The sequence below is a fragment of the Alligator sinensis genome, unplaced genomic scaffold (assembly GCF_000455745.1).
Source record: "Alligator sinensis unplaced genomic scaffold, ASM45574v1 scaffold76_1, whole genome shotgun sequence".
In the NCBI taxonomy this organism is placed as follows: Eukaryota; Metazoa; Chordata; order Crocodylia; family Alligatoridae; genus Alligator; species Alligator sinensis.
The window spans coordinates 4,916,257-4,926,631 of record NW_005841865.1 but is presented as its reverse complement, the minus strand read 5'-3'; the positions used below and the strand labels follow the sequence as shown (position 1 = coordinate 4,926,631).

Genomic DNA, 10,375 nt, shown 5'->3' with positions numbered 1-10,375 from the left:
ATCTATAGCACTTTATCAGGTGCACTTACCCAGATGGACTCAAGGGGAAAGATCTAGGAGTTATGTCCTGCTGTTTTGTTTTGCAATGTTTAGCAGCATTTGTGAGTCTGACAGGGGTTTTATTTCTGCAGAAGTCAAAATGAGAAGAAAAAAAAAAAAAAAAAGATGCAAGTAGCTGGAACCCCTTTCACTACTTTCAAGATGTAGCAATGCATAGATCCAAGGAAGAAGCAGTAACCATTGGCAATATTCCCTGCCCAGAAACTCAAGAGGTCAAGACCAGTTTCTGTAAACACCAGGGACGGTGGTAGAAGTTGCTGTACAGGACACCACCCCTGTACCAGACTGTAACCATCCCCGCTACATCCTGATGCCCTTGGTAGAAGAGTGGAGTAGACAAGAAGCCCAACAGGTTGCAAGTCAACAGGTCCCGAGTCGATTTCCATGCTGCAACTGAAGCTAGGCTCGCATAGAAGCATTAGTTTGGGTCAACCCTCATATTTATACTGGATGTTATTTTGTCCATTCCTGGGGATAAAAAGTGATAGGAAAAAAGGGCAGGACAAAGCCAGCTTAATTTTCAAAAAATGAAGCTTTCAGCAATCATTTAGAGCTCAATGGGAGCACACTGACATTCTCATGTGCCACACAATGAGCAGTGGGTACTTCCTGCATGGAGGGCTTTTAAATAGCATTTTCATTCCCTCCCATCACTTGGGAGCTGCAGGCCTCAGGTTTGCAATCAACCTGGAGACCAAGCTTCAAGGCTAAGTCTGCCTAAACCTTGGGCTACCTAGGTGAAACAAGCATCACCCATTCACTCCTATTCTGCATGCACCAGAGCCCAGAAATGTATACAGCTACACCACTCTAGGACACTTAGGATCCTGAAGTCATAAACAGTTTAAGAATCTAGTACTTGGGAGGCCCCGAGACACCTTCTCTTTTTTGCTGCTACTAAAGCTGTTCCAGCCACTGTTTGTCAGCAGCCATTAGTAATCAACATCCTTTTTCCACTATTTGCATGCATTTGACTATGCCTATCCAGATCTGCAAGTCAACTATGAAGAGGAATAAGCCTAAACCAAGATTGCCTTTCAGGTATCCAGTGGGCCTCAGACTAGCTTACATTAAGCGAGAGGAGAAAATGGCAAAGGTAATTGAAAGGCACGATTCAGTTTTGGTCTTAAGAGCATCTGGTCCATTGCAGGGGTCAGCAACATTTTTGGGCAGTGCCAAAAACACAACCTTGACTTGCAAGATGTTGGCATGCCATGAGATGATAGAGGAGCTGAGGGGCCTGGTCCTTGCAGCAGTGCAGCCCCAGCACCTTCCTGGCCATCAGCCCACGTGTGCATATACCCACCAGCAAGGAGCCAGACCTCGGTGTAGCTGCTTGCAGCCTCCCAGCCACCTACTGGGCTTTGGGCAGGCCCCTGCAGCCTGGCAGAGCCTGGGCTAATTGCAGGTGGACTGAAAACCACTGCATCAAGGGCTGGGGAACCCCAGCCCAGCTCTTTGCTTGAACTACAGCATCCAAGTGCATTCACACCTCAAGGAAGATTGCAGGGGAGTTGCAAGGGGCTCAATCCTTGTGGCAGTGCAGCCCCAGCCCCTTCCCCCACCATTTGCCCCAAGGCATTTTGCTTTGCTGTACATGCCTTCATGTGCCCCACACTGGGGTGGCGACCCCATGTCCATTGTTTTCCCTACTTCCACCCAAGCGTCTAACAGCTTCCAAAGATGTTAGTACAGCCTTATCCCAGGAAGCAGCAACTGCTCACACCCAGCTGACAGACAGACAGTAAGACCCAGCTCTTGAGCCAAATCCCCCCTTAATTATGGAGACTCATTCAAACTCCATTTTGCAGGTGGAAAGCCAAGCAGAAGCATGATAGTCAGGAAGCCTATAAGAGGGCCTATGCCCAAATGATTTGCAGAAATCCAGGTTCTGCTTCAGCTACAAGGCCTTCCATGCAGCAATACGGCCAATTTACCCCAGAACCGTTAACACTGCATGAGCAAACTGAAACCATCTTGCATAGGGTGAATGCAGCCCTTCTAGACGCACTTAACTACGTTACTGCATAGAAAGATAAAGAATGTTCCCGAATCCATTCCAATTAATTTATTCTCACAAAACTTTGAGACATTCATAGCTCTTGGCTTCTCTTAAATGGAGGCAGGACATTAAATATTTGTTGTTTTCCACAAGTTTGAGGGATATCTGGTCAAGGAGTGAGTGGTGGGGTGACATGGATACAGCAACTTTGACCAAAGGTTACTTTCAGTCTGTTTGGCAAGTATACATGTGATGAGCAGGGGAGAACTTTCTAATTCACCCAGATAAAACAGCCTGTCGGCCAGCTTCTGCTTTGACAATTCTTTAACCTGTCAAGAGAAAGAATCAACATTTAGTTATCTGACATCAGCTGATTTTGGAGACTGACTCCAATTGGGATTTTGATCTGAAAGCTTAGACAGGAGTGCTATCCATGAGGTCTTCAGCTAGTTTTATTAAGTATGAAAGGACCACGTGCTTTTGACAGTCCCACCGGAGAAGTCCTCATACCACACTAAAGCATGGCATGTCTGTGCTTACTAAATCAAAAACGTTCAGCAATATGCCAAGCACAGCTCTGAAGAATTGGATGCTACAGGTTGGGGAGGACAGTAAGCACAGAGCATGGAGCCAGCAATAGCAGTTGTGTCACATGCACTAAAAGTTCTCTTTTGCACACAAACCACCACACGGTATTCAGCCTTTGTGGCTGTTCATGATATAAACTAGAGACAGAAAAGGCAATTACCTATAGCCACTTCACCCCTGTACCACACAGAGGGTTACTGTGGTAGCTGCACTAGTAGTTGCTTGCTGGGACCTACAGCAACACAGCATGCTAAACCTTAATTGAAGGGTTGTTTAACAAGCTGCTCATGAGCTAAAGCCAAATTGTGTTAAACACATTATTATGAATCTCAACTAGTATTCCCCCTTAATTCAGCTTCCCTGCCATGTCCTATGCCATCATCATTAACTCCAATTACCAAGGGCCAGATTTTCAAAGGCATTTAGGTTCTAGTAGCAGCATACAGGTGCTTTGGAAAACCTGATACCTAAAAATCTTTAAAAATAAAGGTCCGGACAAGGATCTTTTAGCCTCAGGAGGACTTCAAGTCCTAACAAAGTGTGCTTGCTAACACTTGGCATTACACGACACAAAAAGGTTAGACCACTGCCCCCCCCCCAAATCCCAGGTCATTTTAAAAGAAGGCCATTTTACATTCTGGACTCTCAGAACTCAAGAGAGACCCTTCATCGTTGCTGTAGATCCCATGGAAACAAGCTGTGTCTTCCATATAGAACTGAAAATGTATGCGGCACTTCCTGTAGCTCAAATGTTATGCAAGCAAACTAGTATTCACATATATGAAAACAGCACCCTCAAGTGCCATCTGCCTCTAAAGCAGTCTGCACAGGAGTATACCTTTGCTATACGCATGCACAGGCAGGTTTGTAAGCATGCACAGAACTTGGAAAGTGAAGTAAAGAGAAGAAAAAACAAAAACACTTTTTTTTGCATCTGTGGAATCAGACAGTTTGGCTTGAATTCAAGAAATCAGCATAGCCGATATGATGGGGAAAAAAGTTTAAGTCATCATGTACCACAGAATGACAGACCCTTTTGGTTCAAGAAGCCCAGAATTAAAACTTCTCATGCATTTACCTTCAGAGGACCCTCATGTCCACGTGCATACAGCCTGGCATTCCCTGCAGAAAAGATCATATGGGGGAATTCATGAGTATTCTAAGCAGCAGCTGAATGCATTTGAATGATATTAGTTAGACCACTAGCCTCCCAATCTCAAAATTGCTACAACTAACAGGGATCTATTTTGTAGCTGTATTGGTCTGAGAAAGATGATATACAAAGCTCTTGGGTCAGAGGTGATCTCTTTTATTAGACCAACTAAAAAAGTAACAAAAATTTCCTCTTTGCAAGCTTCTGAGGAGGACTTTTACAATCTTTGAATTCTCCTCAGCCCAAAGAAGGGTTTGTGCGCCCAAAAGCTTGCAAAGGAAGGAATTTCACTCAGTTTCAAGCCAGTCTTTGACTGGGCCCTAGTAGGACCGAATATAGAGATGCAGAGCCTGGGAAATATAACACCCGTCACTTGCTTTGGTTCTCCCCAAAGCAGCAGGGCCAGGTTCCTGCCATGGCACCAGTACACAGTCACATAGGTAAAAATCAACACTGTGGCACCAGAATGTAACACTTACTCTGCCTCAACTTGACATTTCAGGTACAGTTCACTGGTTACCTAGAGCCACAGAACCAAGGCTCAATACAGCACAAATTTTGGAAAACTGGGACTGTTCACATCTCACTATAGCTTTCTGTTAACCACAATAGTTAGGAAGTGATTCTAGGGAAAACAGCATGGGGAAGCAGGTCTTTTCCTGGCTGGATTTTAGCCTACCAAGGACCACAGACAAGAGGCCGTTCAGAAACTTACCACTTGCTCCAGGCAGCAGCTCCATAGCTGAAGTTAACAGGTCTGCCTGCTGTTAACCTGGCCACTTTCCAGCTGTCTCAGCTCACCATTTCACCCGTCTGCACCAAGCACGGTCCTATGGCCACATGTCCAACATGGACCCAGAGAGAAGAGACAAAAAGAGGCGGCAAGATCAGTGCCAAGGAAAGTTCAATCTTGTGAGTGAGCAGGGACAGGCCCTTCCCTGCTGGTGCATCAGGCAAGACTTGGCTTGAAGAGAAGTGAGGACTCAACACTGTCGCTCAGATGGGGAAAGAAAAGAAGTCATCACATACACCAGTAGGAAGGAGCTCAGTGCCACGTGGTGCTCATCTTAGTGAAACCATGCTACCCACATGGAACCAGGGCTAGGTTGAAGTGCTGGCCCCAGGAGGGCATCTGCCAGCAGGCTGCCCAGATACTCCCCTGGGGACAGCAGGGGTCAGCCCTGAGCTACGGAGGGCAGAGGAGCCACAGGGAGGACTAATAAGCCCCAGGGGAGGGCAGCAGTGTCCTGAAGGGATGCTACAGACCCTCCCTGGGGTCCCAGCCCCACTACACAGACTACAGCAATCTCACTCAGGGACTTACTGCGACTCCAGGAAGAACATCACAGGGCATGGCAGGGCTCAGTGGGTCCCCTGCCCTGCGCTGACTGCTTGGCCCACGCTGCTCCAGCACACCGGACCTGCGGAGGGATGGGAAAACCTAGTAAGAAGCACAAGCCAGGGAAGAAGCTGTGGCTATCCATGTCAACACATCAACCAGGAGCTGGCTTGTGCAGAGCAGTGAGCACTAACACCATGATGGTAGAAAAAGAGAGCTATCATCACAGACACCAGTGCTGGGTTTCAACCTGAGGGAAGTGCAAGGAGCCAGGAGAGGCAGTGGGAGCCAAGCAAGGGGCAGGTGCCAGAGTGGTGGTGGATTGCACCAGCCCCTTCAGGGGCAGACGCTGCTCACCTACTCGAGGCCCAGCAAAAAAAAGAGAGACCATGTGAGCCCCATGCACAGCCTTTTATACAGCTTTGAGCCTCAGTGCACATGCTCTACCCAGGGGCACCTAGGAAATGTAGTCCCCTCACAGGCCTGAGCTCCTGCTTCTGCCATGGGATCTCTCCCTCTGCCTGGTCGCTGAAAGCTGCAGGGCAGGACCAGCTCTGAATCCCATCTTCCTATCGCTGACCAATTATTCCCAAATCATCTTGAAAAGAACTCTAGCAGGCCTTTTTTAATAATATAGTGATACTGATTAAATCCATTCCATTTTGGACTCTCACAAGAATCCCTTCATCATTACTGTAGATCCCACGAAAAAAGAGTTTTGTCTTTCACATTGAACTGCGAAAATGCATGCAATGCTTCCTGTAGCTCAAATGCTATACGAGTAAGCTATTAATATATATACAAACAGCACCCGCAAGTGCCGTCTACCTTCAAAGCAGCGTGCATAGGCACGTACTTTGCTATATGCCTCTTAACATGGAAAGAGAAGTGAAGAGCAACCCCCCACTTTTTTTTCTTTGCATCTGTGGAATCAGACAGTTTGGCTTGAATTCAAGAAATCAGCATAGCCGATATGATGGGGAAAAAAGTTTAAGTCATCATATACCACAGAGTGACAGACCCTTTCGGTGCAAGTTTAGAATTAAAACATCTCATGCATTTACCTTCAGCAGATCCTCATGTCCACGTGCACACAGCCTGGCATTCCCTGCAGAAGAGGTGACATGGGGAATTCATGAGTATTCCAAGCAGCTGCTGAATGCAGTTGAATGACATTAGTTAGACCACTAGCCTCCCAACCTCAAAATTGCTATGAGTATCAGAATATTTAACAGTTATAAGTGGAGTTATGTCAACAAAAAGTACACTCAGTCCTAAGCCAATATTTGACTGGGCCCCTAGAAGGACTTTATATGAGTGTAAGAGATGTAAAGCCTGGGAAATATAGTGCCCGCCACTTGCTTTGGGTCTCTCCAAAGCACCAGGGCCAGGAGAGCACTGTTCCTGCCATGGCACCAGCACAGTCATGCAGGTAAGACAATACTGTGGCCAACCAGGATATAGCTAACACTTATTCTACCTCAACCTGACATTTGAGGGGCAGTTCGCTGGTCACCTACAGAGCCACAGCACCAAGGCTAAATAAAGCATGGTTTTTGGAAAACTGGGGCTGTTCAGATCTCAGGACGGCCCTGCATTTACGAGGACAGGTAATAGGAAAAATAGCACGAGGAAGCAAATCCAAGCAGCAGACGCATTGTGAGCCGCTAACCTGTGCCACGAGGTCAAGAAACAGAGTTAACTCATTTTCCTGGCCAGATTTTCACCTACCAAGGAGGCCGCTCAGAAACTCACCACTCACTCTGCGCAGCAGCTCCAAAGCCGACTGAACGGGTCACCTGCCATTAACCCGGCCACGTCCCAGCTCACGGTTGCACCCATGTCCAGCACGTGCGGTCCTACAGCCCTGCGTCCAGCACGGGGCCTGGGAGGAGAGAAGCAGAGATCAGCGCCAAGGAAAGCTCAGCCCCTGCGCGACCCACGACGCGCCCTTCCCGGCGGGTGCATCAGGCAAGGCTTGGCTTGAAAAGGAGCGAGGACTCAACACTGTCGCTCAGATGGAGAAAGATGGGGGTCCTCATCACATGCAGCAGCAAGGAGGCGCCGTCCCACGTGGCGGCCCCGCGGCGGGGAGGGGCTCCAGGGGGGCCACCGCGCTGAGCTGGGGGGGGGAAACTCACCGCCTCTCCGCGATCCGGCTGCTCGGGGCATGCTGCTGCCGCCGGCGGAGGCGCCGGGAGCCGGGCACCAGGGCGGATGGCGGCGGATTGCGGCACAACCATACACTTGCCCCGAGCCCGAGCGTAAAGAGACCGCGTGGTAGTGCGCACGGCCTTTTATAGCCCCCCCAGCCTCAGCGCGCATGCTCCGCCCGCGGGCTCCTGGGACATGTAGTCCTGCGCGGGCCGCGCCACGTGTTGCTTCCTGCTTCTCACCGGGGGCCTCCCCCGCCGGGGCGGGACGCGCTCTACCCCCGCCGCCCTCCAGAGACGAGCTCCTCTGCCCCCCTTGCCTAGGCAAGGGAAGCAATGGGCCCGGGGCTGCCTGATCCCGCCTGGCTCCCAGGGAGGCTGAGACCAGCAAGGAAAAGTCAGCTGTGAAGTGGCCCCGGCTGAGGGGGACCTGGGTTCCCGACAGCTCCTGCGTCTCATTCAGTTTGGCCTCTGGCGCGCGCCATTTACTGGTCACCTGTGCAATAAACATAGACCAACCGCACGGGCATAGTAATTCTCATGCCATAAAAAAGGCCATCCAGCTATTAAAAAAAGCCAGCTGCACAATTAGTGCTTGGAAGTGCAACAACTGGCCCTGGGCCTGGTCCGTAGCCACTGGCAACACCAGGGGGTTGCACACGGGTGCATGTGCACCCCTTGAGATTGGCAGTGCACTCCCTGTGAAAAGGCGCTGTCGGCACTGCTAGTGGCACCTGCAGGCACTCACCCCCCACCCCCCTGTCACCACCGATGGTGTCTGTGGGCAGCCCGCGATCGCTGCTGGACACCACTGCTGCGGCCAGCGGCATCTGCAGGTGGTCACTGACTACCGGTCAATGCTCGCCACCCCCCACCCCGCTGACAACAGCGCCATGGCCACCTGTAAAAGTGCAACTCTGCCCTTTCTCCCAGCCTGTAAAGGTGCAACTCCGCCCTTCCCTGGCTCTACCTGACTTCAGAACTGCTCACCTCTCTGCTCAAAGCAAGGGACAGCCAAGGAGAAAGGGCTCCGCTGGCTTTTCCCTTTAGAATTCGCTCCGGGAGGTGCCACGCATCTTGCAGGACGCGGGTGCTGATGGCCGCAAGAAGACTGCAATAGAAGTGAAGGAGCTGGGGGCTGAGGCCTACATGTACACATGCTACATAAGCCAGGAAAAGGGCACAGGATGCCACCATAGAAAGAGTGCAAGTCACACACCCCCATGCAGTATCAATAATGTTGGACTGGCCACAGAGAGGTTTGTCTTGCAATGATTAGCCAAACTTCTGGAAAGGACCATGAAGACTAATGGGCATGCTCACTTCAGGTAAGCAGTAAGTGTCGCAGACCGTGGCAAATCCAAGCTAAGATGCTTGAGAGGCCACTTGACTCCGTGAGTAGGGATTTCGGTCCTAAGCTACCGTGCAACTTTCAGGAAGCCACTCTGTCTCCACGTGCCTACTTTCCTTGGCTATTGATGCTGTTGGTGACGGGCATTGTCTTTTGCTACTCACACTGCAGCACCTACCCCCGCCAAAGTCCTATTTTCTGACCCTAAAGCAAGTAGATTCCAGTTGAGACAGGAGGACTATGCTGGCAGGTCCCTCTGTTGTGGGAAGTCCTTGATCCACAACAGGACACTTGCTTGCTGCCTTCAAGCCATGCTGCAGCAGAGCCTACCTCTTCAAGGGCTGGCAGCAGGGCAAGGGCTCTGTGCATCTGTCCAGTTTGGGTAACACCACATGACTTGTACGTATGGGGGAAGTTCACCACAAAGTAACCGAGCTGATTGGGGGCAGTGGAAGGAAACGGAAATGCTTTTTGCAACTTTGGGTGGTTTAGTAATTAAACTAAGGATAGAGAGTACTGGGCAAGGTAACTTCTGACACCTGCTTCTGAGATTACAACCCCAGTAAATTAGTTAGAGTCAGACATTCAAAAGCGTTAGCATAAAGCATGCCTTCGGCTGTATCTCTAATTTTTGTGTAATTTTCATAATTTTTAAATGAGCCTCTCCAGGCCCTCCTTTCCTTCTGTGTAAAATGGGAAGCAGCTGATGATTTAGGTCAGAGATTCCAGCCTTTACCCTCTCCCAGTACTGTTATCTATTCCCACGCTCAGTTTACACTTAGAAAGATGTTTGCCTCCAACATCTAGTCAAAATTTCTCGTGCTGCAGTTGAAACCCATTACTTCTTGCCCTATCCCTAGGGGAGATGACAAACAGTTATAACCTTTGATGTATGTGAAGCCTTGTTATCATGTCTCCTCTAAGCCAAGCAAACTCAGTTCTTCCAACCTTTCCTAGCAGATCATATTTTCTAGCCTTCTGATCATTTTTCTTCTTCTTTTCTGGATTCCTTCCAGCTGGTTCACTTCTTTCTTGAAGCATGACACTGAAAACTGAGCAGCAGAGAAGAGTGCAATGATTACTTCACTTGTCATATATCTGATACTCCTGTTTATGCATCCCAGTACAGTGCAGGCTTTTTTGCAACACTATGACAATGTTGCCACATGTTCAGTTTGTGAACTCCTATAACCCCCAGATCCTTCTCATCAAAATTACTGCTTAGTCACTTGTTCTCTAGTCTGTATTTGTGCATTAGACGTCTCCAACTTAACTGTAGTACTTTGCACTCGCTCTTGTTGGAGCTCTTCCTTTTTTCAGGCATTTGTCCAATATTCAAGGTCTTTTTAAAATTCTAATCCTGGTCTCCAAAGTGCTTGCAGCCCTGCTTCCAGCTCAATATTGTTTGTAAATCTAATAAGTCTACTCTCTAGTCTATTATTCCAGTCATTCATAATAATATTGAATAGTCATGGACCAAAGATAAAGTCCTACTGACCCTCTTCTTGCTACATCCTTCCAGGAATCAAGTAAGTCTTTCTAGGAACTGAAATTAGGCTGATGAGTCAGTACATCTCCAGGTCCCTCCATTAAGTTTTATCTTTGAAAACATTTCATTTTTCTAAATTCTCTTATCCATTCCTTCCCTACTTAGCCTGTATGCTTTTGTCCTTGCATGACCTTGCTAAACCATTATACTCATCCTTAAACTGGACAAAACTGAAAACCA

At 48.7% G+C, this 10,375-nt stretch overlaps 1 long non-coding RNA gene and 3 other non-coding genes across 4 annotated transcripts; all 4 read right to left on the bottom strand.

Moving 5' to 3' along the window:
* Window positions 1–2,113: 2,113 nt before the first annotated feature.
* LOC112547997 lies at window positions 2,114–9,544 on the bottom strand. The gene is made up of 8 exons (XR_003091803.1): window positions 9,530–9,544; window positions 7,284–8,406; window positions 6,898–7,027; window positions 6,207–6,250; window positions 5,128–5,224; window positions 4,519–4,633; window positions 3,729–3,772; window positions 2,114–2,391 (listed from the first exon to the last, which is right to left on the bottom strand). It is a non-coding gene; the product is annotated as an uncharacterized LOC112547997 (long non-coding RNA).
* Window positions 3,584–3,673, bottom strand: LOC112548027. Its single transcript, XR_003091839.1, has one exon. It is a non-coding gene; the product is annotated as a small nucleolar SNORD12/SNORD106 (small nucleolar RNA).
* On the bottom strand, window positions 4,744–4,838 carry LOC112548028. The gene has a single exon (XR_003091840.1). It is a non-coding gene; the product is annotated as a small nucleolar SNORD12/SNORD106 (small nucleolar RNA).
* Window positions 6,065–6,154, bottom strand: LOC112548026. Its single transcript, XR_003091836.1, has one exon. It is a non-coding gene; the product is annotated as a small nucleolar SNORD12/SNORD106 (small nucleolar RNA).
* Window positions 9,545–10,375: the final 831 nt, after the last annotated feature.